This window comes from Podarcis tiliguerta (genome assembly GCF_965153285.1).
Source record: "Podarcis tiliguerta genome assembly, chromosome: 11".
Taxonomy (NCBI): domain Eukaryota; kingdom Metazoa; phylum Chordata; class Lepidosauria; order Squamata; family Lacertidae; genus Podarcis; species Podarcis tiliguerta.
The window spans coordinates 17,643,326-17,670,542 of record NC_139544.1 but is presented as its reverse complement, the minus strand read 5'-3'; the positions used below and the strand labels follow the sequence as shown (position 1 = coordinate 17,670,542).

At 42.8% G+C, this 27,217-nt stretch overlaps 2 long non-coding RNA genes across 8 annotated transcripts in view; one reads left to right on the top strand and one right to left on the bottom strand.

Moving 5' to 3' along the window:
- Positions 1–1,804: 1,804 nt before the first annotated feature.
- LOC310660091 overlaps positions 1,805–27,217 on the bottom strand; it is a 37,590-nt gene continuing 12,177 nt past the window's right edge. The window contains exons 4-5 of one of the 3 annotated variants that reach the window (XR_014503168.1): positions 9,068–9,151; positions 1,805–1,955 (exon numbers count right to left, since the gene is read on the bottom strand). This is a non-coding gene — a long non-coding RNA (uncharacterized lncRNA). Of the gene's footprint in view, positions 1,956–9,067; positions 9,152–21,593; positions 21,835–25,657; positions 25,881–27,217 lie in introns of those variants that run through there. The other 2 variants (XR_014503169.1, XR_014503170.1) reach the window with 2 other exon arrangements.
- Positions 11,634–20,042, top strand: LOC310660087. 5 transcript variants are annotated; one of them, XR_014503157.1, is made up of 4 exons: positions 11,634–11,750; positions 13,517–13,658; positions 16,122–16,207; positions 19,900–20,042. It is a non-coding gene; the product is annotated as an uncharacterized lncRNA (long non-coding RNA). The 5 variants fall into 5 exon arrangements; XR_014503158.1 differs by having other exon boundaries at positions 11,635–11,750; positions 16,125–16,207; XR_014503159.1 differs by lacking the exon at positions 11,634–11,750 and adding an exon at positions 12,228–12,403 and having other exon boundaries at positions 16,125–16,207.

Sequence of the window (27,217 nt, the reverse complement as noted above, 5' to 3'; positions counted from 1 at the left end):
GGTCAATAAACTGATTTAACAAGCCAGCTATGGGTTTGCTAGACAGTAATACTATATCTGAACTACCTAATAATTATGAGTTAGCCTTTGTCCATATTTGCAAATATTCTTTTATAGACAGTTTGCTTTACAGGTATATGGCCTGTTTATTTAGCCAACAGCATTCCATGCTTTACATTGTATTGAGAGTTTAGAGCTACTATTTTTGAGGCAGAATGTCTCTGCAAATGCTTAAATCCCAAATAAACAGTAAATCTCTCAGCTCTGGGAGCCTTATACCCATTTGTTGTATCTACAGTCTGTGTCTAAGCATTTGAATCAATTTACTCTTTGATTGGACTTTGCCAGCAGCACAGAAGGATCATTGCTGGTGGATTGTGATTTTTACCAATTAGGACGCTGCCATAAGTTTGATTTTCCCCTCTTCATATTTCCATCATATTGACATATTGTGTTTTGACTGTCCTGTGACATTTTTATGCTGTTATATTTTGTATCGGTGTGCTACATAGAATAAAAGGTATTGGATTTAATGGTCTTGTTACATAGTCATTTTTCTGGTTTTCCAGTTGAGGTGATTCTTTAATGTCACAGCTATTTGTCTATCTCATAACATTGTTGAACAAGTAAAAATAAATAAATGGTTCTACTTTAGGACCAGTCTATACTTAAGACAAAATGAAGTTTAACTGGATCTCAGACATTTCCTGGGATTAAGCAGCTGGTTGAAATGAAGAAGTTACACTCCCAGATTAAAGAAGGACAGCAAAGAACTAGGATCAAATGCAAGTTACTTGCTTCACTTCAGCCTAATTCCCAACTCTGACACCTTATTTCTGCACATTGCTATTGTTTTTTAAAAATTCATTTTTTATGAAGATTTTCTTGTGTTACGAAATGAACAAATAAACAAGGATCTCCAATTTCTTTTTTAAAAATATTTTTATTTTCCAATATATTTCTTTAAATAACAACACTTTTACATTCAATTATACACCAAATGCACCTTGTTTGACTTCCTCCCCCTCGCCCTGGCTTCCAAATTCAATCATTCAACATCTTGCATATCATTATTTTTCCTCTGTAATTTTCAAATCTTAATTATAAATACGTTGCCCATATTGAACACATCATAAATGTTACAACAACCCTGCTAATGAAGGATCTCCACTTTCAGTTCATAGCGTCCTTTTCAGTTTGTGAAATGTCCCGGACAACTTGCAGTTGGAGGGAAAGAAAGGGGAAAGAAAGAGGGGCAGGTGGGGGGTATTGCATAGTGTTAGTGTGAGCCAGTGTGGTGGAGTGGTTAAGAGCAGTAGACTTGTAATCTGGTGAACCGGGTTCGCTTCCCCGCTCCTCCACATGCAGCTGCTGGGTGACCTTGGGCTAGTCACACTTCTCTGAAGTCTCTCAGCCCCACTCACCTCACAGAGTGTTTGTTGTGGGGGAGGAAGGGAAAGGAGAATGTTAGCCGATTTGAGACTCCTTCGGATAGTGATAAAGCGGGATATCAAATCCAAACTCTTCTTCTTCTTCTTCTTAGTTTGGGGGTGGGTTCTTTATATATTTATCTTTATTAGCATTGCAAGGGATTAGAGGTTCCAGAGCTTGGTTGGTTGTGCTCAGTTGGTTGCAGTGTGTGTGTGTGTGTGTGTGTGTGTGCCAAAGTTCAATCCTTTTGGATATCAAGCTGGAACGTGTGCAAAGGAGGGCAACCAAGACGATCAGGGGTCTAGAAACCGAGCCTTATAAGGATTGGTTGAGGGAGCTGGGTATGTTTAGCCTAGAAAAGAGGAGACTGAGAGGAGATATGGTAGCTGTCTTCAAATATCTCAAAGGCTGTTACATGGAAGATGGTTTATAGATGAATCCAGGTTGGCCTTCCTCTTGCCATGATGTTCTCCCTGGGAGATGCAGCTTCTTCTTGGTCTTTGCCCTCTGGTAAGAATGTCCGCCTATTAAACATAGAAAGTTTCTCATTGCTTCTAACTGATCTGAAGCAATTGATTTTGAAGCACACATGTTGTGATTCTAGTAGAGCGAGCTAGTTTTCTCCTGCTCTGGAGGGCAGGACTTCGAACCAATGGCTTCATGTTACAAAGAAGGAGATTCCGACTAAACATCAAGAAAAACCTTCTAACAGTAAGAGCTGTTCGACAGAGGAACGGTCTCCCTCGGGAGGTTGTGGGCTCTCCTTTCTTGGAGGTTTTTAAGCAGAGGTTGGATGGCCATCTGTCATGGTTGCTTTAGCTGAGATTCCTGCTTTGCAGGAGGTTGGACTAGATTGCCCTTGAGGTTCCTTCCAGCCCTATGATTCTATTATTCTATGACATGCATCTCTTGCTCCATAGCACCTGAATCTGGAGTGACTGTACAATCTACGGTCAAGGCTACATTGACATATCAAAGCCCTGCACAACTTGGGCCTGCCAGAGTCCATATATTCCAGCCCAATTGCTGTAATCCCATGTTACATGAGGCCTGAGCAGCCCCCACTAAAAGTTGGGCATTTATTGTTGCTGGTCACATGACGTAGAGCATTCTTCCAGCAGAGCAGAGAGGTATCCTCGCTGCTAATTTTCAGGCATCTGTTATAGACTTTTTTTATTCCAACAGACCTATTCAGCTACTTAAACATTTTTAGATGCGCCAGTCATTTTTATGATTATTCTGTACTGCTTTAATGATGTTTTATGCTTTCTGTGTTTGTGGAGCATATGGTATACCACCCTGGCATTTGGTAGGAAGAGCAGTCTATAAATCTTTATAAAAAATAAATAGAGGAAGCCCTGTAATATGCATTTGTATTAGCCCATCCCATTTGGAGTGCATTCTGTCATCAAAAATAAATGACCACTTGTGCCTTTTCCTAAATAATAAAAGACCATCATTTATTCCATGGCTTGTGCTATTTCCTAAATCAGAGAAGACAGTCATTATCCTCATGCAAATTAAATTCGTCTGTTTTATATTGCTGGAGTGTTTTTCTGGTGTGTTTGCTTACGCATTCCACTCATGTATTCTGCTTTATTTCACCTTGTTCTGTTGTGATGTTTTTAACTTGACATGTGTTCCCCCCCCCCCCCGGCTTTCGCTTTATGTTAAATGCATGCCTCCATAGTCTTTATTTCTTTCTCTTTTTTTTCATTTACTCGCTAATGCCTACTGCAGAAATATTTTGTACCTGCAGTTCCTCACTCGAATTGGAAGAACAATTAATAGAAGAATGTGGGAATGAGAAAGCACTGATGCCCATAAGTGCTAATGACTTCTCGGAGTATTTGAAATAGTCCTAAGGTCAAGATAAGCATTAGCAGAGTAATGGACTGAGATTAGCTCCATTTCTGGCTCAGTCCCAGTGCAGAAATTGCTGTGTTAGACTTAAAGGACTCCAGTGTTTGTTCTATAGAGGGCTAAAGAAGGGCAATCTATGTTGAAGGGGGGGGGGGAATCCCTGCTCATTTATAGGATCAAAGTAGGTGGAGAAAGGGTTGGAAGAGCGCCAAGAGTTCTGGTTTTCTCTGCGAGCAGAAAAGTACGCTGAAATTCAGAGGAAGGAAATGAGCTTCGCTTTTGAATAAGCATGCTTGTTTCGGGACTCTAGGGGGCAGTAGCCCACAACAGGACAAAGGGCCCAAAAGGTTTTATGAAAAATGATCTACTGCTTCTTTCCACTGGTGTTTTAAGATGCATGTGCACACATTAAGAGGGACTTTGGAATCCCAGCACATCAATGTGGCAGATGGGTAAGAAGTGTGTTCTTCAAATGATTTAAATAGAGTGTGGGTTTGTACAAAGAAGATCAGATGTAGGCCAAAGTGAAATCACGAATGCAGCTGGATTGGTTTAGTTATTGAAGGTAATTATTAATTGTTAAAGTTATTTTCCAATTGAAAGGAGAGGTAATGCAGTCAAGAATTAAAGGTCTTAAAGCCCAGGAAAGGAGGGGAAGGATTGAAGGGGGGGGCAGATCAAGTAAATAAAATGTTTTAAGAACAAGGAAGAATAGAGTGAACAGAAAACAGGTGAAGAAAAAAAGGAAGGGGGGAGAAATTTGATGCAGGTCACTTTTTAATGGAACCCTACTTAATTTGCAATTTCTGAGAAACCATCAGCCAAGACACAGGTTTCTTGTGAAATTCACACTTCTCTGAATTTTGCAATGCAGTTCCTTCCAATCAATAAATCTATACAAAAATGTTTATATTAGGTGAAAGTGTGCATGAAAATTTATTGGTTAGTGAAAATAACTTACAAAAATGTATTGGATAACATTCTTTGCATATATATATATATATATATATATATATATATATATATATATATTCTGACAAATTTTCAGGGATTCTTCTTACAAAATTGTAAACTGATTCAGAAATGTGGTGAACTGAATCTTTTTTTTGGAGGGGGATGGGGAATAGAAACTGAAAGTAGCCAAAATCGAAAGATCTGGCCATCTCTCATAATGGTTGAACTATGTGAGATGGTGAAATTGTACTTCACTGAACTTTTTGTCATTGCATCCAGTTATGTATATCACTTGTACTGCCGAACCATGAAGTGTAAACAGAGTTCTTGTAAACTCTTGTTATCATATTGTTGATCAGATGAGTCTTTTCATCAATGTGATAAGAGTTGTAAATATTGCACTATGTGAACCACCCTGAGCTCCATGGGTAAAGGGTGGCATACAAATTCACATGATGATGATGATGATGATGAAATTAATATTCACCTGTAGACTTTCCCTCCTGTCCCACCAACCGCCACCACTTGGAATTCAGTAGTTATTTATTCAATCCCCAGCATATCCAGGTAGGGCTGGAGCAAAACACTCCTACCTGCAACCCTGGAGAGCCATTGTCCATCAGTATAGACAGTGGTGAGCAAGATGAGCCAATGATCTGACTCCACATAAGGAATCTTCCTATGATCGGTCTTTTATTTGGCCTCAACAAAGAGGAGAAAAGCACCCATCAGAAAACACTCTGGCTGCCACATTGTGCACCAGTTTGCTGCTCAAGGGCAGCCACACAGAGAGTGCACCGCAGTAGTCTATATGATAAGGCATGGCTCATAGTGGTCAGGTCTGCCTTCTCCAGGAAGTGGTATGGCAGGTAGAATAGTCCAAGCTGGGCAAAAGCATTCCTGGCCACACTTGGCCCTCCAGGACCAATGCTGGGTCCAAAAGCAGTGCCAGGCTATTAGTCTGGTTCCTCTCCAGAACAGGCTATACTCTCAATCCGGTTTAGTTTGTCTGATGACCATCCCACTGTTTGTCTTGTCTGAATCAAGCACCAGCTCATTAGGCTGCATCTGGTCTTTCATTCCACCCAGGCAAAAGTTCAGGACTTCCACAATTTTATTTAGCATATGCAATGCATGGGCCGATGGCACTGATAACAGAGTTTAGGCTAAATCTCGATGCAAATATCCACGCGCAAACACACAAACAAACACTGCTCCAGCCCAGTGCCATTAAAATCATGTGCTCCAAAGACAGCACAAGCCTGCAGTAATTCACATTTGTTTTTTATTTATCCGCTTTCTGCCTGAAGGCTTCTGTAGGACCCAATGATGTATAACTATGAGCTGCATGAGTATATTTTATTCAGATCCATCGTTCAACAAGAGGAGAAAAGGCGTGACAGACCAAAAAAATGTAGCGCTGTTAACAAGAGCTTCTTCTAACTTTCAAAACACGCCATGGCAGGCATCCCTTCACTTTCTGGGCAAATAGCACATGGTACCGTGAGACATTAGGTTTTTAAAAGTGAAGTTAAACTGATAAATTAGACCTCATTTATTGAACAGCAGTTACAGCCAATTGCCCAGGGAGTCGTTTGACACCTCTGAAGACCCTGCTAACTTAATTGGTGATAGTTTGGGGGCTGAAGGAAGCATTTAAGCCCATAGCAGCAGGACACCGTGCAGCATGAAAATGGAGAAGACAAGCATTTGCGCTGACAAGGGGAGTCATATATAGATTTTTGTGTCCATTGTTTTCGCTTATTTGTGTGTGTGCTTTACTCAGTCAATCAAATATAATTGACACCACTGGGTTCTGTTGTTTTGTGGATGACAGGAGCTAATGCAAGGCGAAAAAGCTGGAACTAAACTTCCCCCTGAAAGGCTGCGGAAAGGTTTTTCCGCCGGGCCTGTGACATTTTTTGCTCAATTGTATTAATTGATGTAGTGACAAGGCAGTTGGAAAGATGATGGATACTGATCACTACACCCTTTTTTTTTAATATAAAAAATATAAGGCTGGGGGATGATAGCTCAGGATTAACATAAACTCTGGTTATGTGCAAGTACGGGAAATGTATTCAGGGAGAACTGAGGCCAAGGAAGAATGAAGACATACTTTTGAAACACATATCTAAGGAAGTAAGGCCCACAGAGTTGCATAGAGCTTTTACTCCCCTGTAAGTGACCGCAGGATTGCAATGTAAAACAGCACTCCCAAACACACGGGAGTCCCGCTGAATTCAAAGGTTGGAATCAGAGCTTGCTCATGCTCAGAGGAGCATCCCTTGTCACGGACTGCGCTGAGGAGGGCTGCACTGAGGAAGAATGGTGGGAGCCACCCCCACCCCCTGATCCTGAATCTTCCCAGGAGCGGGAGGACAGTATAGATTTGGAACAGTGGTTTGCAGAGGGGCATAGTTCAGAAGGCAGAAGCTGGGAAATACTGGGTGGGGAACAGCTGTGCAAGCCTTTGGGGGGCAGAGACGCAAGAGGGCATCGGAAGAGGGAGGGAAGGAAAGAGGGACAGAGGGCAATGTTGCCCATGGCACCCCTAACCATCATTCAAGGTGCCCCAGGGTGCTACAGCACACTGGTTGAAAGCCACTGCTCTACAGGATCCAGCTTATGAATAGTAACTCATGAATAAACAGGTTTAAGACTGTACTACACACTACTGAAGGTAGACTCTAGAAAATGTATTAGTGGTGATCTTGACCTCTGATCTTCCTCTTTCAACTCTTCCACTAACATTATCCACCCATTGCTTCCCTGGCATATTTCAATGAACGCTTAGTTGGTGGCTGAATTATATCCAACGAGATATCTCTGCCTCATTTATAGAAGACTGAAGGACCATAAAACTTGGAGGGCCTTCTATTGGGGCACTGGATGAGGGTGAGCAAATGAGGAAGGGGTATAGAGAGTGCAAGCACAACTCTGGTCAGGAAGAAGAAGAGCTTATGGTAGTCCCAAGTGTCCTAATATGAAGGATGGACTGAATTAAGTGAGGTCTTGCTACTTTGGGGGCTATCCTGTGAATCAGCCTTCAGGTGAATCAGGCAATTTTGGTCACTCACAGACTTCTACTGAACTGATGATGTCAAGCAAAAAAGATAGTAAAAGACATCCCTTGGACTTGTTCAAAGGAAGGAAGGAAATTGGTGTCCTGTGATAAAAGAATTCCCAGAACAATCGTGCAATGCAAGGATGAAGAAGCTTGGCCTTCCAGATGTTGCTGCATTTCCTGTTTTGTTTTCATTTTGTGTGTTCACAAGAGCATTTCCAAATCGCTTTTGGGTCCTTAAAAAGGGCTCCAGAACGTTTTACAATGCTCAGAACCAGGTGGGTAGCCTGTGACCCTTCCAGATGTTCCCAGACTGCCAGTCACATCATCCCTCATAACTGCCAATGTTGACTTGGACTGATGGGAGCTGGAGTCCAAGAACATCTGGAAGGCCAGAGGGCCTCCATCCCTATTCTAATGTGTTAACTTAGCAAGAATAGCAGAGAAAAATATGGCACATATGTGCCCCACAGTTGTGGAACTCTGTGCCTCTGGGGACCCTGCAGGACTCATCCATTCTCATCCATTGTGATGTGTATGAGAACTTTGAAGATCAAGCATTCCTTTTTAACCAGGCCTCTGGTTGATTTGATAGACATCCTATGCCCTTTTAAACTGTAGTGGGGGTATTGGGGGGTATTGGGTTGTTACTTTTATTTTGATTATATATTCTGTGGTTTTACATTTTGATTTTGTTCTGTGAACTGCCCTGAGACCTCCGGGTATAGTGCGGTATATAAATTCAATAAATAATAACAATCTCTTTCCTGTAGCTTTTAGTGGGTAGTGAGTGCATAGTGAGGATTTTACGCTGTGGGTCCTTGGATTTGAAAAGCTGCCCTGCTCTTTTATTCATTAGATTAATTTACAGAATGTGTTGCTTTTTCTTATTTTATATATTGCAATGTTTGTAAAGCAATGGATGCCTCTCTGTGAACAATATTTCTCAAAAAGCAGGGTATAAATTAATAAATACTAATAAATTTTAAAACATTAGTTAAGTTGTGCTGTTACATTTTTAATGGTCGTTTCCATGATATTGGCAAGTGATTAACTGCCCATTCATGGCGATCCTTCATCTCACCTGACTACAGCTACATTGAACCAAATTTTATGATCCCTTAACCAGTGAAACCACTAAAAATGAGGTAAAATAATATTACCATCCTTACAAACATTACAGGTTCTGATCCCTTGAAAATCGGAAGAGCCCTCCCCTTTTCCTTACATTTCATTTTCTAACTAAACATTAACTTCGTTTTAGAATGAACATTTGTTATGATTTCTTTTATATCGGTAATGGAGAATGTAATGTGGGGGAAAATGTGTTTTAATGGCTGGTTAGGTTTATATTAAGAATTAGATTGGTACCTCTGATATCTTATGGAGCTTTTATTATATTAGTCAAGTTATCCCAGAGTGTATATTCAAAAGTAGTAACTTGAAAATATCCCACAAGGGTATTAATACAAATAATCTGGTGTCACACTCGCCCCATACGTGGAATGTGTTATCTCATTTGTGATTGATTATCTACTATTAACACAATACTGTCTGCAGACTTAGCTCCACTGGAACCCTCTGAGAGTAATTCACAAACTTGATACTTGCCTAACAAAATCTTATTAGGTACAATGCTGGAGTCCTAATCATGAGTCATCTTATGCTATAATAAACGCAAAGCCTGTAAAACACTTTGTACTGTGTAAAGTATTATAAAAACAAGAACAACCTAGAAGTAGCTTACAATACCTTATACTGAATCCATCTTCATCGTCCAGTTACAGGCAAAAGACTTTCCCAGTAGCTGCACTCACCTTCTGTAACGCCCTCTCTCTGGATGTCAAAGAAATAAACAATTACAATATGACTTTTTTATAGACATGTGACAGGAGCCCTGTTTTGGCAAGCATTTGACGTTTTGTTGTTCTCCCTTATATTTTGTTGGAAGCTTCCCAGAGCTGCCCAGGTTGTAAACTTCCCTAACCACCCCACAGCTGGGCTGCTTCTTTTTGTCACTGTTGCAAAAATTCATCTGTTCGAGGGGGGTAGTAAAATATGCTTTGAGGGGCAGGCTGGTGGGCTAGCCTCCCCTAGCTTACTGCATTCAACACTTTAGAGCATTCTATGGGAGGAAATTGCTTTAATTTTTATCTTGCTTGCCTCCCTTCAACACGTTCAAGGCAGATAACAAGGCTTCTGGCAATGATTGGTCCAGCTGCCCTAGAATTAAGCATGTGAAAATATTCGTTGGAGGAGATAGCGTGTGAGTGCAGGGTTCTTTCATGTCGTCAGAGGAAAATGGCATCCCATTACATCTTAGCTGCCTCTACAAAGAACCCAAAGGACCTGTCTCACTCGGCAGGGATCCCAGACTTGGGGGAAGCACTTTGTTGGAAGCATTCATCTCTTGACAGGCCAGGTGAGGGTAACCAGTAGCAACCTGCAGGCAACGTTGGGCCCATCAAAAGTTGGCGAAGCTTTTTCTACCGTTCTCTTTGCATGTGTCTAGTAGAAAAGCTTTGTTGGGAAGTTCCTACTGGTTTTATATTAGAGATCTTGAAGCTAGCACAACCTTCCTCAGTCCAGATATTTTAGACCAGGGATCAGCAACCTTTTTCAGCCATGGGCCGGTCCACCGTCCCTCAGACCATGTGGTGGGCCAGACTATATTTTGGGAAAAAATATGAACAAATTCCTATGCCCCACAAATAACCCAGAGATGCATTTTAAATAAAAGCACACATTCTACTCATGTAAAAACACACTGATTCCTTGACCGTCCGCGGGTCGGATTTAGAAGGTGATTGGGCTACATCCGGCCCATGGGCCTTAGGTTGCCTACCCCTGTTTTAGATCATTCCCCACCAGCATCACCAATGTTCAGTGACGATGGGAGTTGTAGCCCAAAATATCTCTAGGCTACCAGGCTGGGGAAGCTCAGCTAGCCTAAAGTCCTCTAATACAGGCATAGGTAAACTCGGCCCTCCAGACTACAACTCCCATCATCCCTAGCTAACAGGACCAGTGGTCAGGGATGATGGGAACTGTAGTCTCAGAACATCTGGAGGGCTGAATTTGCCTATGCCTGCTCTAATATAACATCAGTAGGAACTCACCCAACAAAGCCTTTCTACTAGACACATAGTTTTTTAAGGGTGCCGATCACATTACTATCTTAGAGGGCAGTGAAGTTGTTTCCTCCCCATTGTGTTTCACAGCTCTCCCTCCCAGCTGTTCACATCAGCACGGCTTCCATTATTTGTGTGTACACTCAGAGCCATTGACAGGGAGGAATGTCTTTGCCAAGGTGCTCATGTTGGCTGAAGACAAACTAGGAATGGCTCCAAGACTCTGATTGTTGTGAAGCTGGTTTGAGAAACGAAGCATAATAAAGTACCGGGTGCATATGCATTTTGGATTGTGTCGTGCAAATTTGGATTAGAGACCAGCCCAGGAAAAATGTGGCGAATGCACAATAAATGGGAATGTGAACACAGCTCAAGGAAGGGAAATGTATCTGTTTTCCTTCAAATACTCATATTTGTGCACATGATGACACCATTTCCTTCTGCACACAGACGATCTTTGTATAGAAGAAATATCATAAGAGCCTTCATTCCCATACATCCCCATTGGTGAATGAAAAGGAGCACAACTTGCAGAACAATGCACCCTTTGAGGTCATTTAATGCACAGCTCAGCTGGCTTCATAAATATTACGGGCACGCCCGTGTTCACGTGATCCCCTGCAACAGCTCTTGACACTTTGCCTTCTCAGATCAAGCTTGATTGTGATTACATGTTTGTGTGAGACTGACAGCACACTCCCAGGTTCTCTTGGGGCCAGTGGTTTTACTTTGCATAGTAATAGACGGACAAAACGAACTCTGAACACAGTCCGATGCTGTGGTTATCTAGACTTAGGAAGGGATATAGCCATACAATTGCTACTTTAACCACTCTATTGAACTGAAGTGGGTGTTTTGTGGCTAGGTTTTGGTCACTGTCCGAAGGGACTCAAATAAACAACCTTAGCCAAGGGATTGGGAGTGGGGGTGCGGGAAGCCCTGCAGATGAGAAGCTTGTCCGGGCCTCTAGTGGATTCGTTCTTACACCAGAGCATCATTTATGTCTATGTTCTTCCATCTACCTTGTTTGCAGTAAATAGCTGCCCATTATGTCAGGTCAGGCAAGCAACTGTGGCGTCACAGCTCAGCAACCGTGATCAGCTTGCCAAGCATGGAGGTGAGGGCCTCTGGGGAGCAGCCGTGTGTCAAGCTCTTGTCTGTCAAGGTTCTAAGCGACAGTTTATCTTGAGGGTTTAAAACATCCCTTGCAAACCTTTCCCTCCTCCCCTCTCCTTGTTGACAATCCACTTGAAACAAGACAGATGTTGGGCCAGTTTTCTTTACGGTTGCTCTAATTCCACAAGGTGCAATACACAAAATACAATTCTGCCCTTCTTTAAAGGTTGAAATCAAGTCGGAGACAACTCTGTCTCTCTCTCTCCCCCCACACCACCTCACCCCAAACTCTGATGCTGTCAATTTACTATCCTTATGTACAAGTCTTAAAGGAAAGCCTGACTGGGATGGTTTTTTTTAGCGAAGTGATAATGAAATAAGGCTTGCCTCCAATTGTGTGCTGCTTTTGTACCGTCTGATAATTCACAACCCACTTTTGCTCATCCGAGACTGATAGGAAGGGGCAGAATATATTGCACAGAGGGCTATGTCTTTTCTCTTAGAAATTTTACATCACCTTCCATTGACTCTCACAAAGCAATCTACGCCACAGTCCTTTTAAAAAAAAGAATCGTGATTGAACTAATGTCTTTCATGTACAGTCATACCTTGGTTGCCGAAGGCCTTTGAACTCATACATTTAGGCTCCTGGACAATTGAAAACCGGAATTGAGTGTTCCAGTTTTCAAATGATTTTCAGAAGCTGAATGTCCGGCGCAGCTTCCACAGCTTCCGATTGACTGCAGGATGCTCCTGCAGCACTTAGGAAGCTGCAACTTGGTTTCCGAACAGTTCCGGAAGTCGAACGGACTCCCAGAATGCATTCTGTTCAAGAACCAAGGTACAACTGTATTTGCTATGGCACATCTGATGTCAGACGGTGAGAGGAGGCCCAATGGGGCCCGTTGCACGCTCTGAAAGGCCTGCCAGGGGCCCAGTGGGGCCCTCCCAGCTGTGGAATATTGAGGGGGCCTGGTCCCCTCAGTGAAAAATTGGGGGGGCTTGGCCTCCACAGCCCTGCATAGGCGGTGCACCTGTTGATCATTGTAAGATTACTTTCAGTTACAGTTGTACTTCGGTTAACAAACACCTCGGGTTACAAACACCTCGTGTTACAGACTTTGGGTTAAGTAGTACCTCGGGTTAAGAACTTTACCTCAGGATGAGAACAGAAACCGTGCGGTGGCAGCGGGAGGCCCCATTAGCTAAAGTGGTACCTCAGGTTAAGAACAGAATGGACCTCTGGAACGAATTAAGTACGTAACCAGAGGTGCAACCGTACTTCAAGTCTGGTGTTGCAGCAAGTGTGCAGAGACTTATTGAAGTTTAGGGCCTGGAACAAGTGGTAGGTGGGACCAAAGATAAAAGTGAGGGGAGCACTCCTCTTTCTTATCCCCCCCCCCCCGCACACACTCACACACATCCACCCAGACACAGGCGCACCGTTTGCACACATCAATTCATTCTGCTATCCTGCAGCCCACAAATTTTAGAATTCACAGGTTTGCGGCACAAAGATGATTACCTTTGGTACTTTGCCGCCGATGTCCTAGTTGTTACATGCTAGTCTGTGTACTTATTAGCCCTTCCTTTAGGATTCCAAGCCCTTATCCATTTTGGAGACAGAGTTATAGCAAGGGAGCACTTCAGTCCATAAAAAACAGCAGTAAGAAAGAAAAAGGAAATTTATCACAATGAAATCCTTTCATTACCTTTCGAAGGTACCATAAAAGATGGATGCGGATATATGACAGAACCGGCTCATAGCCATTTAAAGAAATTTCCATCCAGTAATTAGGAAATGCCATTATATCTAAACCGATTGACTAAAAATAATCATATATTTTTTTTAAAAATCATTCTTTGCTCTGGTAAAATGCGTTGACCTAATGGATATTCCTCAAAGGTAAGTCAAAGTGTTATGTGATGTTCTTTTATTGATTGTTGATTCTAGGTTTGCCTCTGGGAACAAGAACAGCAAAGAAATGTTCTGAAAGGAAAAAAAGAGTGACCTTTTCCGCAGAGGCATTTTAAACCTGTGTGATGCTCATGTAACCAACCAAGAATATAATAAAGAGAAAAAAGATAGTGTAACTGTAAGTAAACCAGGGAGAGATGGGTATTTGTGAAGTAATTTTTTATAGGAAGAATGTAGAAATTGTATGCTACTTGGTAGCAATAATGAAGAAACAGTTTCCTCATGCAAAGCAATAGTCTTTCATTTTCAGTTAACTTTATGCACATTTTCATTTTTTTTACAGCCACTGGTAGCAGGTGCATTAATCTGTGGAAAATGTCTTGTAATGGCAGGAACATAAAAACATTATCCACTCTTTAATGGTGGTGATCAGACTTATCCCCAACTCCCCTTTGTTTTGCTTCGAAGTATAAATTTCAATCAAAAATTATTATGGCTTTCCCACTAATGTGCTTTGCACAAAACTCTATCTCCTCATTCCCTGAAACAAAGAGATATTTATACCCTACTTTTCTTCTGTCATGCCCAAGGCACTGTACGTGTGGTGCCCAAATTGTCTAATTGACTTCTAGTCTACAAGCACTTTTATAATGTGCTGGGAATATGTTCTGTTCTATTTTCCAACAGGTTTCTAAATTATCTTTTATATCATTTCAAATATATTTATTGCCCTGAAATTGGAAATGTTGAATAAAACACCTTAAAAAGGCATCTTGGTTAATAAAAGGAGAAAGGGGAAAGAAAAGGTATCAATTTTATGCAATAATAGTAATTATTCCATAATTTTAGGAAGTGTACAAATGAAACATGTGGACCTAGCTCACCTAGCTGCTTCTTGTAAATTTATTTGCTCCTTTCCCTAAGCCATCACATATTGAGCAGGCAGGATTTATTTGTAACTTTAAAGAGACTCAAACAACACATCTTTAATATGGTATATTAAAACCACCCTTATATTCTATAGAGAATGCCCTTATATTGCAAAGAGAATGCAGTGCATGCAGCTGACATTTTCTTAAACGTTGCAGCCTTACATAGACATTAATAATTATTATTCTTATTTAAATTTTAATAATAATCATCGTATGTAACATGGCAAAATTTAAGAACATGTCAATCACGTGCACTGCATTCTCTTTGGAACGGACCTGCAATTAAATCCTAGGACTTGACATAACCGCAAGAGCGTAAGCAGATGCAACCAAGACAAAGGCGCAAATAAATGACCAAAGCAAGTTCTTGCTCATCTTTTAATTGTGGCCTCTAGCTTGTTCATCACTAAGGCCAGGGTTGAGAAAACCATGGTCTTTCCAGAGGTTGTTGGCCTACAACTGCCAAGATCATTGACCTTGCTTGGCAGAGCTGAAATCCAACAATATATTTATGGCCATACCTTTCTTAGGCTAACAGGGCTGTCATATTATACTGCTATAGCAGCTGCTGCCCTTCCCTTTTATTTCAGTGGTAGTTGTGCCCTCCAGCTTGAAAAGCCTGTTGTTTAAACTAGATGTACAATATGTTTCTGATTCTCTAAGAACGACCCTACTGTTATAACAGGTAGAGCTCAGCTCTATAACAAAAACAGCGGGACTGGTAAGGACAATGAAACATGCACTCTACCTCTTGAAAGATAAGCACAGTTTAGTGCTGCTTATGGCTTAAAAAAAGAAAGGAAAGGAAAGAGCCATGTAAGTAATGTTTGTGTCCATCTCCTGCCTGATAACATCTCTGCTATGTGGGCTTCTGATTGAACAAGATCAGAGCATTTTTCAGAGTCACATTTTACTTTGCCTTACAACAAAATGCTGATAAAATCGAGTCTGGTTAGATTACAAGAGATCACAATTTTTAAAAGTCGAGGTACATATTAATACAATAAATCTAGTACCTGCAATATCAAATAACAGGCTGGATAAAATCTTATTCCCTTTTTATTTGGTTGCAAAAATTGCAGGACAATTTTCAGAAGTTTGTTCATCTCTATTGTTGTAGATACAGCTACTGAACGTGTGTGGAATTAAATTAACAGAAAAGAAATGTTCCTTTCTAGAAACATTTCTGTCATGATGGAGGGTCTTAAATGCAATATGAGTCACTTTGACTTACGATGAACCTGAAATTGTCCTGAAATTTTCAGGTAGCTCAAGTGGATATATACATTTAGGAACAAATGATATCTTTGGGGCACAAAAAATATCTTTGGCTCATAGCTAAAATTAAGTGCTTACACATGGGGGGAATCACTTTTTGTATACAGGTACAGATCTAATATATATTTGATGGTGATCTGTTTGTACCACATCACTTTCAAAGCAATGTGCTTTTAGATGAAAATCAAAGTGCCTTTTCTATTGAAAGTGATATACTCATCACATATAACTTGGGCCAGTTCTGGGGTGGACAGAGAACATGCACCTAGAAGACTAAATCCTCCACCTGCCCTGAGTTGACAATCAACTTTTTATTTTGTTCTGTGTATATTGCAATGTTCTTTTGTTGCTATGGCTGATGCAAATAAAGATTCCTTCATTCATTTCCTGCTCCAACTGAAAATATTGTCTGCTGTCACCATCTTGTCTAGCAGGCCTGTGGAACATGCAAGCAAGTGGTTCTAAGAGGAAGCCAAGCCCAGGAACTCAGGGTAATTTTACACAGGCACATCAGAAGGTACTTTATACAATTTCATCCTCTTTGTTGTTGTTGTTTAGTCGTTTAGTCGTGTCCGACTCTTTGTGACCCCATGGACCAGAGCACGCCAGGCATCCTCTTTAACGTGCTTAATATATTCTGCTATTTTCTTACACTTCAAATCCCCTCTGTGGTCTTCACATATGGGAAATAACTTATAAAATACAGTGGTGCCTCGCAAGACGAAATTAATTCGTTCCGCAAGTTTTTTCGTTGTGCGAGTTTTTTCGTCTTGCGAAGCACCACTGCATTTAAACACTAACAACGGCGGGGGGGGGGAAGCAGGACAGCTGCCGCAGCCGGTACCTCAGACTCACCCGCGCGTTGTGGCCACCGCGCGACACGACTGCTGAAGGGCGGCGGGGGTCAGGAGCGCGACTCTGGCTGCAACGCTGGCTGCTGGCGGCAATGGCTCTCTGAGGGGAGCACGCGAGGGGGGTGGGCAGCGGCGCAAGGCAGCTGGAAGGTCGGAGGGAGCCGGAGGAGCCGTCAGCCGGAAGGTGAGAGGGAGCCGGAGGAGCGGGGAAGCGAGCGTGCGTGCGTGCAGTGACCGTCGCCATGACACTAGAGGCAGGGCCGTTTCGTCTAGCGAAGCAAGCCCTTAGGAAAATCCGTCTTGCGAAGCACCTCAGAAAACGAAAAACCCTTTCGTCTAGTGAGTTTTTGGTCTTCCGAGGCATTCGTCTTGCGGGGTACCACTGTAGTCTAGAAAGGGTTTCCAGGCTTCTTTAAAGAATTCTAAATTTGTGCCTTTTATCAGCGCCGTCAGTTTTGCCACCTCTGCAAATAAGTTCTACTGTGAAGAGTACATAGCATAACTTGTACTAAAAAGATGTGGTTATCAGCTGGTTCATATGCTGCAAAATCCTTAGTGGAGCAGCCCTGTGGACGCACAAAGGAAACGACATATGAACTGGCATTGCATCAGAGGTGGTGATAACCACTTTCTTAATTTAGGTATTACCCACCACACAGTGGTGGCTGGTGCCCATTGAAACAGGCAGAGTGGAAGGCAGATAGAGCAACGGGAATTGGAGCCAGAGCCAACGATGGGCAGAGCCAACTAATTTCAGTTTCGTCCCCATCCTCCTCCCTGCTGAGTTCTGCATCAGTGAGACTAAGGAGGAGGAAACTGACACCCAGGTGCAGCCCCTTTGTTGTTGTTCTTTAGTCGTTTGGTCGTGTCCGACTCTTCGTGACCCCACGGACCAGAGCACGCCAGGCACTCCTGTCTTCCACTGCCTCCCGCAGTTTGGTAAAACTCATGCTGGTAGCTTCAAGAACACTGTCCAACCATCTCGTCCTCTGTCATCCCCTTCTCCTTGTGCCCTCCATCTTTCTCAACATCAGGGTCTTTTCCAAGGAGTCTTCTCTTCTCATGAGGTGGCCAAAGTATTGCAGTTTCAGCTTCAGGATTTGTCCTTCCAGTGAGCACTCAGGGCTGATTTCCTTCAGAATGGATAGGTCTGATCTTCTTGCAGTCCATGGGACTCTCAAGAGTCTCCTCCAGCACCATAATTCAAAAGCATCAATTCTTCAGCAATCAGCCTTCTTTATGGTCCAGCTCTCACTTCCATACATCACTACTGGGAAAACCATAGCTTTAACTATACGGATCTTTGTCGGCAAGGTGATGTCTCTGCTTTTTAAGATGCTGTCTAGGTTTCTCCCAAGAAACAGACGCCATGACAAGGCAGTGATCCATGAAGGAGGTGCACCCCCTAGGGTGGTTGTAATAGGCAAGAAGGGCAAGCTGACTCAGAGCAGAAAAAGTTTGGTGGGGCAGTGCGCCATCTGTCCTAATCCACTATTAACTCCACTGCCACCCAAAATGCATCAAGCTGGTGTAGTACAGGCCCCTTTGATAGGAAACAGGCTGGCATTGGATACAGAAGACCCAATGCTCATACTGCTGTGCCCCCAGAATGCCTCTTTTTCTGACTTTACAGTCGCCAACATTGGCAGGATTCTGGTCAGTTGTAGCCTGACAGAAGCTCACACCTTGGGTGGTGGTGTAATGATCTCAGGCAGGCAAGCAAGCCTCAGTAAGAATTAATGACTCTCTAGCAGTTTTATGGTATGTTTATTTACAGATTACATCCAGCACACAGTTTCCAGCCTGCCGCTCTTGAAAACGAGTTGGTCAGTCTGAGTCTCCATCCCAGTCACAGCAGGAAGGACACCAAAGCCCCGCCTTTCCCCTCTTGCCCTTCTGTTGTATTCTGAGCACTCCGAGAATGGGGGCTAGGAGGGTGGAAATTATCCCCATTCTCAAAGGAAGAACTCTCTGGTGGTTGCCTAGCAACCCTCTCACTGTTGTCTATCTCTCCCCCTTCTTGTAAGCTGTCTGTTCTAGCTAAGTCAGGGAACTCTTTGTGAAGGAGGGTCAAGCCCAATTCCTCCTGCTCTGTCTGCGATCTTTCGTCTCCAGAGCCAGACTTTGTCTGTCTCTCTCTGTCTATCTTCTGAGTCCGACTCTTCCCCTGTGGTCGATTCAGCCACATCCCTGACAGGTGGAGCCCTCTCTGTTGGTGGATAGAAACTTCTGCCAAATCCTAACCTCCAGCAGAGGCATGGGTCAGGGGTTAGAATTGTTCTGTCCAATGGTTTTAAAACAAGATTGGACAAATTCATGGCTATATGAAATCTCCACTGAATACCAGCCACTGAAGAGCAATGGCATGATGGCCTCCTTGTGGACTTGTCTGAGGCACCACTGTTGGATGCTGGACTTGGTAGAACGTTGACCTTATCCAGCAAGACTCTCCTTATGTTCACATGACTGTGATGCCAACATCACAGCTGCCCCTCTCATGCAGAGCACCACCAAGAAGCCAAGAAGCAGCGCCTGTCACCAGCTCATATGCTTGCACCATTATCTTCATGGCTGCATCCAGGGGACCGATATTTTTAGACCATATAGAATCATAGAATCATAGAGTTGGAAGAGACCACAAGGGCCATCGAGTCCAACCCCCTGCCAAGCAGGAAACACCATCAGAGCACTCCTGACATATGGTTGTCAAGCCTCTGCTTAAAGATCTCCAAAGAAGGAGACTCCACCACACTCCTTGGCAGCAAATTCCACTGTCGAACAGCTCTTACTGTCAGGAAGTTCTTCCTAATGTTTAGGTGGAATCTTCTTTCTTGTAGTTTGGATCCATTGCTCCGTGTCCGCTTCTCTGGAGCAGCAGAAAACAACCTTTCTCCCTCCTCTATGTGACATCCTTTTATATATTTGAACATGGCTATCATATCACCCCTTAACCTCCTCTTCTCCAGGCTAAACATGCCCAGCTCCCTTAGCCGTTCCTCATAAGGCATCATTTCTAGGCCTTTGAGCCAGCCGTGTGTGCAGCCCGTTTGCAATATGAGAATCTCTTCAGGACTCTGTGAAATTTAGGAGATAGGTAGGAATGAATGCAGTGAATGATGCAAATAGTTGTGTATCTCTAAAGATCACATGAGCGGAAAATCCCATTCGCACATATTCTGCAAATAACTACTGAAGAAATAACTCCTGCCCCATAACATATAATGAGAAGTAACTATTGTATATATTGTAGTTTGTGACTGTTCTCGAGGTACGCTTAATGCAAACCAAGCTGTGTTCATTTACTTTGCAAATGTTCCTGTTGAGGTTCATATTTTAAAATTACATTTTATTACAGATATTAACAACGATACCACAAAGAATAAACATTCTGCTATTGCATCCTGATTGCCAAGAGAAAGAAAGTAGAGCAATTTCATTCCTCCTGAGCCGGTGTATACTGATTGATTCAAATAAAGGGGCCTTTGGGGAAAACAAGAACATTCTCAAGTAATTACACAGTTTTGCATATTTTGTTAATTTGTGAAATTCAGGATACTCCCTACTGGCTTATATTGTTTTGACAAACCAAATATTATGCTGATGAGCAAACTGTTGCAGAAGACAAAGTAAACATACCTATTAAAAACGTCTGGTGTTACAAATATAAAGATATGTTATCTGGAAATTGTAGAGCTAAACGATTCAAAATTTACTAATAACCTAGATTCCAGTGTAATAGCACTGCACTTGTCAAGTCCGGATGTTAAAGTATTTCTGTTCTCGAGTAGCTTAAATCCCATCCATGCCTATATTTCTGTACTTCATTTGTATGTAAAATTCAGTGGGATTTGATATGCAAAGCCCAGTTCCCTTTCTTGACTCAAATGCTGCCTATTATTGGTACAGAACAAAGTCAATGGAAAGTTAACTAGCTACATAAGGAATCCATGACTCCCCTGAAGATGAAAGTGACAAGCACAGTGTAAATCTATTTCCTGTTCATAATAGCAATCATTCACTTCACTTCCTATAACATATACAATTAATAACACAAAGCCCTTAGAAAATCAGGCTTAGAGTGGGGGAAATTCAGAACTAATGCAAACGTTCTAATGGTCATTTCAAAACTTCCCATAGCCAACGAGAGTCGCTATCTGTTGTCATCAGAACATGGCAGCTGTTTATTAAGGCCTCATTCTGTGATCCTAGCTAGTGTGCATGAAAATCTAGAATAGTTTCTGGATTTGGGCACGCAGGGAAATAACCAGCACCATTACTTTTCCTGGTGAGTCGTAAGATTAAATTGAACTTTATGTTTTAATATGTAAAGCAGTGCTGCTGGCAGGGCCTGATGGGAGTTGTAGTTCAAAACATCTAGAGGACACCGGGTGGGTGAGGGCTGATGTAAAGACGTAAAGATCACACCCTTGAATTTCTACTGAAAGCAACGGGACTTATTTTGTACCTCTTCATGTTAATCCTTCATTCATCCCACACATTACAGTGCATTCAGTGCATTTCCCTGTTACATTGCTAACAGCAAAAAGTCCATGTGTGTGTTTTTAAATAGTGGATTTAGCATGCCAGGGCTACTGTGATTTACTTTGATCTACTTTCACTTCCAGCATGTGCTGGAAATTCTGCTTGTAAAATATGGACAATCTTTTCGAATCATGATAGGGGTCTCTAATTTCCAAGATTCTCCGCATATCGCTAGAGAAGGCAGATGCACCCCCATCCCCATGTTTAAATGTAGATAAATAGCCAACCTAAAAGTTAATGTGATGTTAGCATTTCTGAAGTACAGTGGTACCTCGGGTTACATACGCTTCAGGTTACAGACTCCGCTAACCCAGAAATAGTACCTCGTGTTAAGAACTTTGCTTCAGGATGAGAACAGAAATCATGCTCCAGCGGCGTGGCAGCAGCAGGAGGCCCCATTAGCTAAAATGTTGCTTCAGGTTAAGAACGGACCTCCGGAACGAATTAAGTATCAGGTACCACTGTATCTTGAAATGATTTCGAAAAGCAGAGGCTGGAAAGCAGAGGCAAACTCTTGTCCTCATGCATTTTCTTCCTCTAATGCGAATGCTCGTACTTCTCCATAAGCTACCTGACTTCTGTATAATGCACCTAATTAATGATATTGACAACGGTGAATTTTGAAACCAAAATGAATGATTAGCAAGCCTTCCCTGGTTTGTCTCTCAGAAAGATAGAACTTTCTCCAGGTCCGAAGGAAAACGATAACTCTTGCCGTGTCGCTCTTTTCGGGAATGTAATTCATGATCTGCTTGGAAAGATTAACACACCGCATGGATGAAACAGCTTTTTCTTTTTGTCTTGATTCCTGATCTGAGGCTGTTTTAAGTTAACTATCAATGCAGTTAATAAGTACAGTGGCAGCCGCTGAGCAGAGGACGTGAGCAGCCTAGCAGTCAGAGGAGGATGCTTTGACAGAAAATGGACAGGTACAGATCATGTTTTGCAAAGCATTCTATATGGAGCCTCTGCCATGGCATGGACTCGGTGGCCATCAGTCTCTGTAATAGGTTGCATCCAACTAAGTTACCTTCAGAATAGACCCATTTAAATTAATGGACCTAACTTAGTCATGTCCATTAATTTCACTGAGTCTGCTCCAAGTATGGCTAACATTAGTGCAACCCATCACCTGCAACTTCACATTGTCTGTTCATTACATTGGTAATGCCAGGATTGGCAGAGTAGATATAATTAATCAGCATGAATGAATAAGGTGGTCCTTGCTGAATTATATGTTTTAGCCCCATTCTCAGCAATCTCATTACAGTCAACTCGCGATGGGGCATTAGGGTAGTGCTACTGCATTCCTGCTCGGGTCTCCATGTGTTTGCCTTACTCTGTATCTGTGTAGACAAGGTGTCAGCAAGGCTTACTCACTGCCACGGAGTCCCCTCTGTGGGCTGGATTGCGGGCACGCGTGACTGCGTGCGCCCGCGATTTCCGGCGTAGGCGTCTGTGCAGAAACGTTTTCTGGCATCTGCGTCTGTGCAGACACATTTTCCGGCCCCACGGAAGCAAGTCCCTGCACCGCGCTGTGCTGGTTTAAGGCAGTGCATGGGGACTAGCCAAGCGGGCGGCTCAGTTTGGGGGCAGTAAAACGACCCCCGTGGGCCAGTTGTGGCCCATGGGCCTTAGGCTGCTGACCCGTGGTGTAGACACTGTGCATGTGAAACGCCTCCCCCTATGACAGGGACTGGCAGGGCTCCGAAGAGTGTGTGGAGGAAGCAGGGGACCAGGGGAGTGACCCAGAAGAGGGGGCCAGTGATTTATGGGGTGTCACACCACCCCCGAGGCAGGAGCCAGGGAGGTAGGTAACAAAAAAAAAGGTAAAGGACCCCTGGACAGTTAAGTCCAGTCAAAGTCGACTATGGGGTTGCAGCACTCATCTCGCTTCAGGCCGAGAGAGCAGACAGCTTTCACAGACAGCTTTCTGGGTCATGTGGCCAGCAGGACTAAGCCCGCTTCTGGCGCAACGGGACACTGTGATGGAAGCCAGAGTGCATGGAAATGCCATTTACCTTCCTATTTGTCTACTCGCACTGGTATGCTTTCGAACTGCTAAGTTGGCAGGAGTTGGGACAGAGCCAAGGGAGCTCACCCCATCTCATGGATTTGAACTGCCGACCTTCCGATCGGCAAGCCCAAGAGGCTCAGTGGTTTAGACCAAAGCACCACTCGCTGCACGACAGGAGGGAGAGTCAGGGCAGTCCAAGGCGGAGGAAGGCGGGCAGAATATGGTGGAAGGTGAAGGGACGGGTCAGGTAAGGGACAGGTCAGTGGATTCCATACCTTCCTCCAGACTACTGTCTCCTAGAACCAGGAAGGGCTATGGAAGCTGCTGTGTTTCTCTTGCCATAATGTGTTAATTATCAGACATGTGCCTTCCTTATCTGGGATGGGCCACAACACCCTGCTTTTTATGAGTAAAGATCATACTTTTGATCTTTGACGTGTAGAGGTTACAGCAAACATTCGGAAATCAGAGCAGGATGGGCACAGAATGGGCAAATGTGGTCCTGTTCTTCACTTACTGTACCCAGTTGGTATGTTCACATGTAATAATCTCACTGCATCTCTGCTCCTTTGGGACTGGAATGGGGTTTTGGGCAAAAGCATATGGGAATGTTCAAAAGAGGACTGGCATCGAACATACATAGTGCTGGCAACACCAACATGCATAACACTGCTGCTTAATCATGTCTCAGTTACTGCCAGCAAACCACAATAAGCCATGGTTTGTGGTTGACTTATGAACGTTGATTTGTTTCAGCTATGACCTGGTGCTTTGGGCTAACCTAGCATCCTTCCCTAACCATGGTTTGTTTGGCCACATTCACCCCAGATCCGTGTTAAGCTACAAAGGTGCACGGTAAGAACAGCTGCACAGATCCAGCTCAATACATTTTGCTGCCTTGGTCAATGGGCAAGATGGCGCCCTCCCTTAAGGCACACACAGAAGCCAAATGGATTGGTGGTTGAATCTTGCTCCAGTACTGGTGAAAGCATTGTCTCTTCCACTGCCTTTGAAGGTAGCGGGCTAGGGTAGCGGGGTACAGAGTAGGTCACATGGCACTTGTAGCTCTGGCCATTCCTCACAACATCAGCAATTGCTGCCTGAGGCAGCTGCCTCCCTCTGCCTCATCATAAGGCTGGTCCTGTAGCTGGAAAACAAGCAAAGCTTTCTCAAAATAAGGTACAAGCTGTGCATTATATGCACATAATGCGGGCCAGTACACTGTCTTTGAAAATGTTAGGAATACGGAAAGCAAGAACTGTGTCTTGCAAAGAGTGGCCTTAGGCAGATTGGAACTAGCAATGGTCCCTAGGAACCAGCCTGCTCTGTCAGTGTCCCGGGTCTCACAATATTCTCTCTTTCAAAGCTTCAGTCCTGTGAACTGTCAGCGAGAGGATTCTGAGCTCAATGCACCGTCGCTTCTGTGTTCTTATTAATCTCAGCGCAGTAATGAAAAACATCCGAGGCTCATTCTCATTCATGGTGGGCAGCTGTACAACAATTTGTTTCACAACCAAAAGTTGACAGAACAAATCCAAAACAACTCTGTGTACATGTTTACATGAGAGGCTATTGGCATCGACAGAGCATTTGAAGGTGTGCTGGAAGTCCCTTATGCTTTTTGTAACATTTTCAAATTCATTGCTGTCTTCAGGATGACAGGAAATTCAGGTCTGCCTCCCTCCTGGGAGATCTTTATTCACAGACAAGTCAAAAACCCTTGACAAAAGGCAACCAAGGGAACTTGTTGACCTTTTAGCTGCCTGTCTAACATCAGTGCAAGTATTGCTCTCTGATAAAATGAGAAATTCAATTTAAGGGGAAATTTAGCAGGCATTTGAGTAGGCTCTCATATTATTTTGCTTCTCTGCCTGTCTTTCAAAACAGAAAATAAATGTAAATAAATAGGACTATGTGTCATCCATTCTCAGCCCTGGAGAGCAAAACAAGCAGAGCTACACTGAGTGGTAATTCCTTTGCTACAACTTCACACACCTATTTATCTTCTATTCCATCCCACTCCTGGCTACCATTTTGTTTAAAGAAGTTGCACGTTCTTTTCTCACCAACATTACTTCTTTAATTTGTGTTAATGGCTTACAGCGGATTACAAAAACCACAAATTTAACCTGCAGAACACATTGTGGTGAAGGTATGTTTATTGCAGACTACAGTGGTGCCCCGCAAGACGAATGCCTCGCAAGATGAAAAACCCGCAAGACGAATGGGTTTTCCGTTTGCAGAGGTGCTTCGCAAGACGAATTTCCCTATGGGGTTGCTTCGCAAGACGAAAATTGACGAAAAATTTTGATTTTTTTTTTTTCCACTCCAAAACCCCTTTTTCTGAAGCGCTAAGCTGCTAAAAGCATTTTAGCAGCAAAACTGCTAATCCCTTAAGCCTTAAAAAGCCGTTTTTAGCCCTTAAATTGTCAATAGCGCTAATCTGACAATGGGCTTGCTTCGCAAGACGAAAAAACCGCAAGACGAAAAGACTCGCGGAACGGATTCTTTTCGTCTTGCGAGGCACCACTGTATTTTCTCATGCATTCATAGTGAGTTACACACCTTGAATGCATTCTAGCCCATTTGTTTTCAGGCTCTCTAGCTTGAGAGAACCTTTTCCAAATCATCTGTCAAAGAAGTCCTGCATGACTGCAAATAAGAAACCTATGCATTGCAGAAGTTTCTAGAGAATGTTCAAGCTGGGTGTTGTTCTCCTCACAAACTGGGAGTCACATGTAGGTCACATACAGGACAGGCCCAAAATATTTTGCTGCCTGAGGCAGAGAGAAATGTCACCATCTCATGCCCTCTCGAGATGCATAATATAGAAGGCCACCCTTTTTATAGGCCACTCTTTTTAAGTCTGAGAAAGAAAATCCCACAAATGCCTCTCTCCCTGCATGTAATGAAACTACAAATGAATAAATACAAATTTGCTTATCTTTCATGACACCCCAAATCAGCTGCCTCACTGTGCCCAGCTGACTACATCCAACACTTCCCTCATTAGGGGTAGGCAAGTTATCAGAGAAACTTGTCCGCCACTACTTTTCATTTCACTGAAGAAACCCATGATCAATTTCCATGAAATCCCAGTGTTCACCAGGCCAACGTCTGAAACCCACATTGGATTGTCACCACCATCATTTCCAGCTGGGTTAGAGATATCAGAGAAGTTCATTCCAGTCCCGTTTTTGCTAAGAACCCCCATTTGCCTCATTGAAGCAGTCCTTGGAACAAACCATCAATCTGCCATTTAGCCTGCAGAGCTACAAAACTTTTCAAGGGCTGGTTCATTCATTGTATTTACAAAGTATCCTGAGCACCCCATAACTAAGGAAGGCACATGGCTGATAGTAATTCTATTATTATTATTATTATTATTATTATTATTATTTATTAATTTTCCATCGTTATTATCCACTTTACTTCTTTGGCTCTTCAGAGCCTGTTGACTTCCTTCCCTCCCACCTCTTGGCTTTTAAAAGTAACCTTTATATTACAGTATTTTATATATTTTCCAATTCTACTATAACTTATTACAAAATACCTCAAAATGTAATAAATGTAGAAAAGTAAAAAATTTCTCATTACAAGTCTTCAGATAACCCTGCTAGTGTTGTTAATTGCTTACAATGGCCTTTCAAATATTGGATAAATTTACTCCAGTCTTTCTGGAATACTTGATCGTGCTGGTTTCAGATTTTTCTCGTCGGCTTCGCCAGTTCCGCAAAGTCCATCATCTTCATCTGCCACTTTTCTTTCGTTGGTACTTCTTGTTGTTTCCATTTTGGGGCTAAAAGGATTATTGCCACTGTTGTTGCATACATGAACAATCTTTTATCTTTTTTTGGAATCTCTTTGCCTACTATACCCAGTAAAAAGGCTTCTGGGTTTTGTTTTTTTTAATAAAAGTATTTTAAAACATTTTCTTTAACTCATTATATGTCATTTCCTGGGAAGCCTTTATCTCTTTACAATGCCCCCTGCCTCAGCTTATGTGCCCTCATCTGATGGGGTACTTCTGGTTCTAAGAGAAAGTAGAGCAGGGATTTGACTGGTCTGTCCCTTGCCAGAACAGCCTTTTCTTCTGCATCCGACACATCCTGTG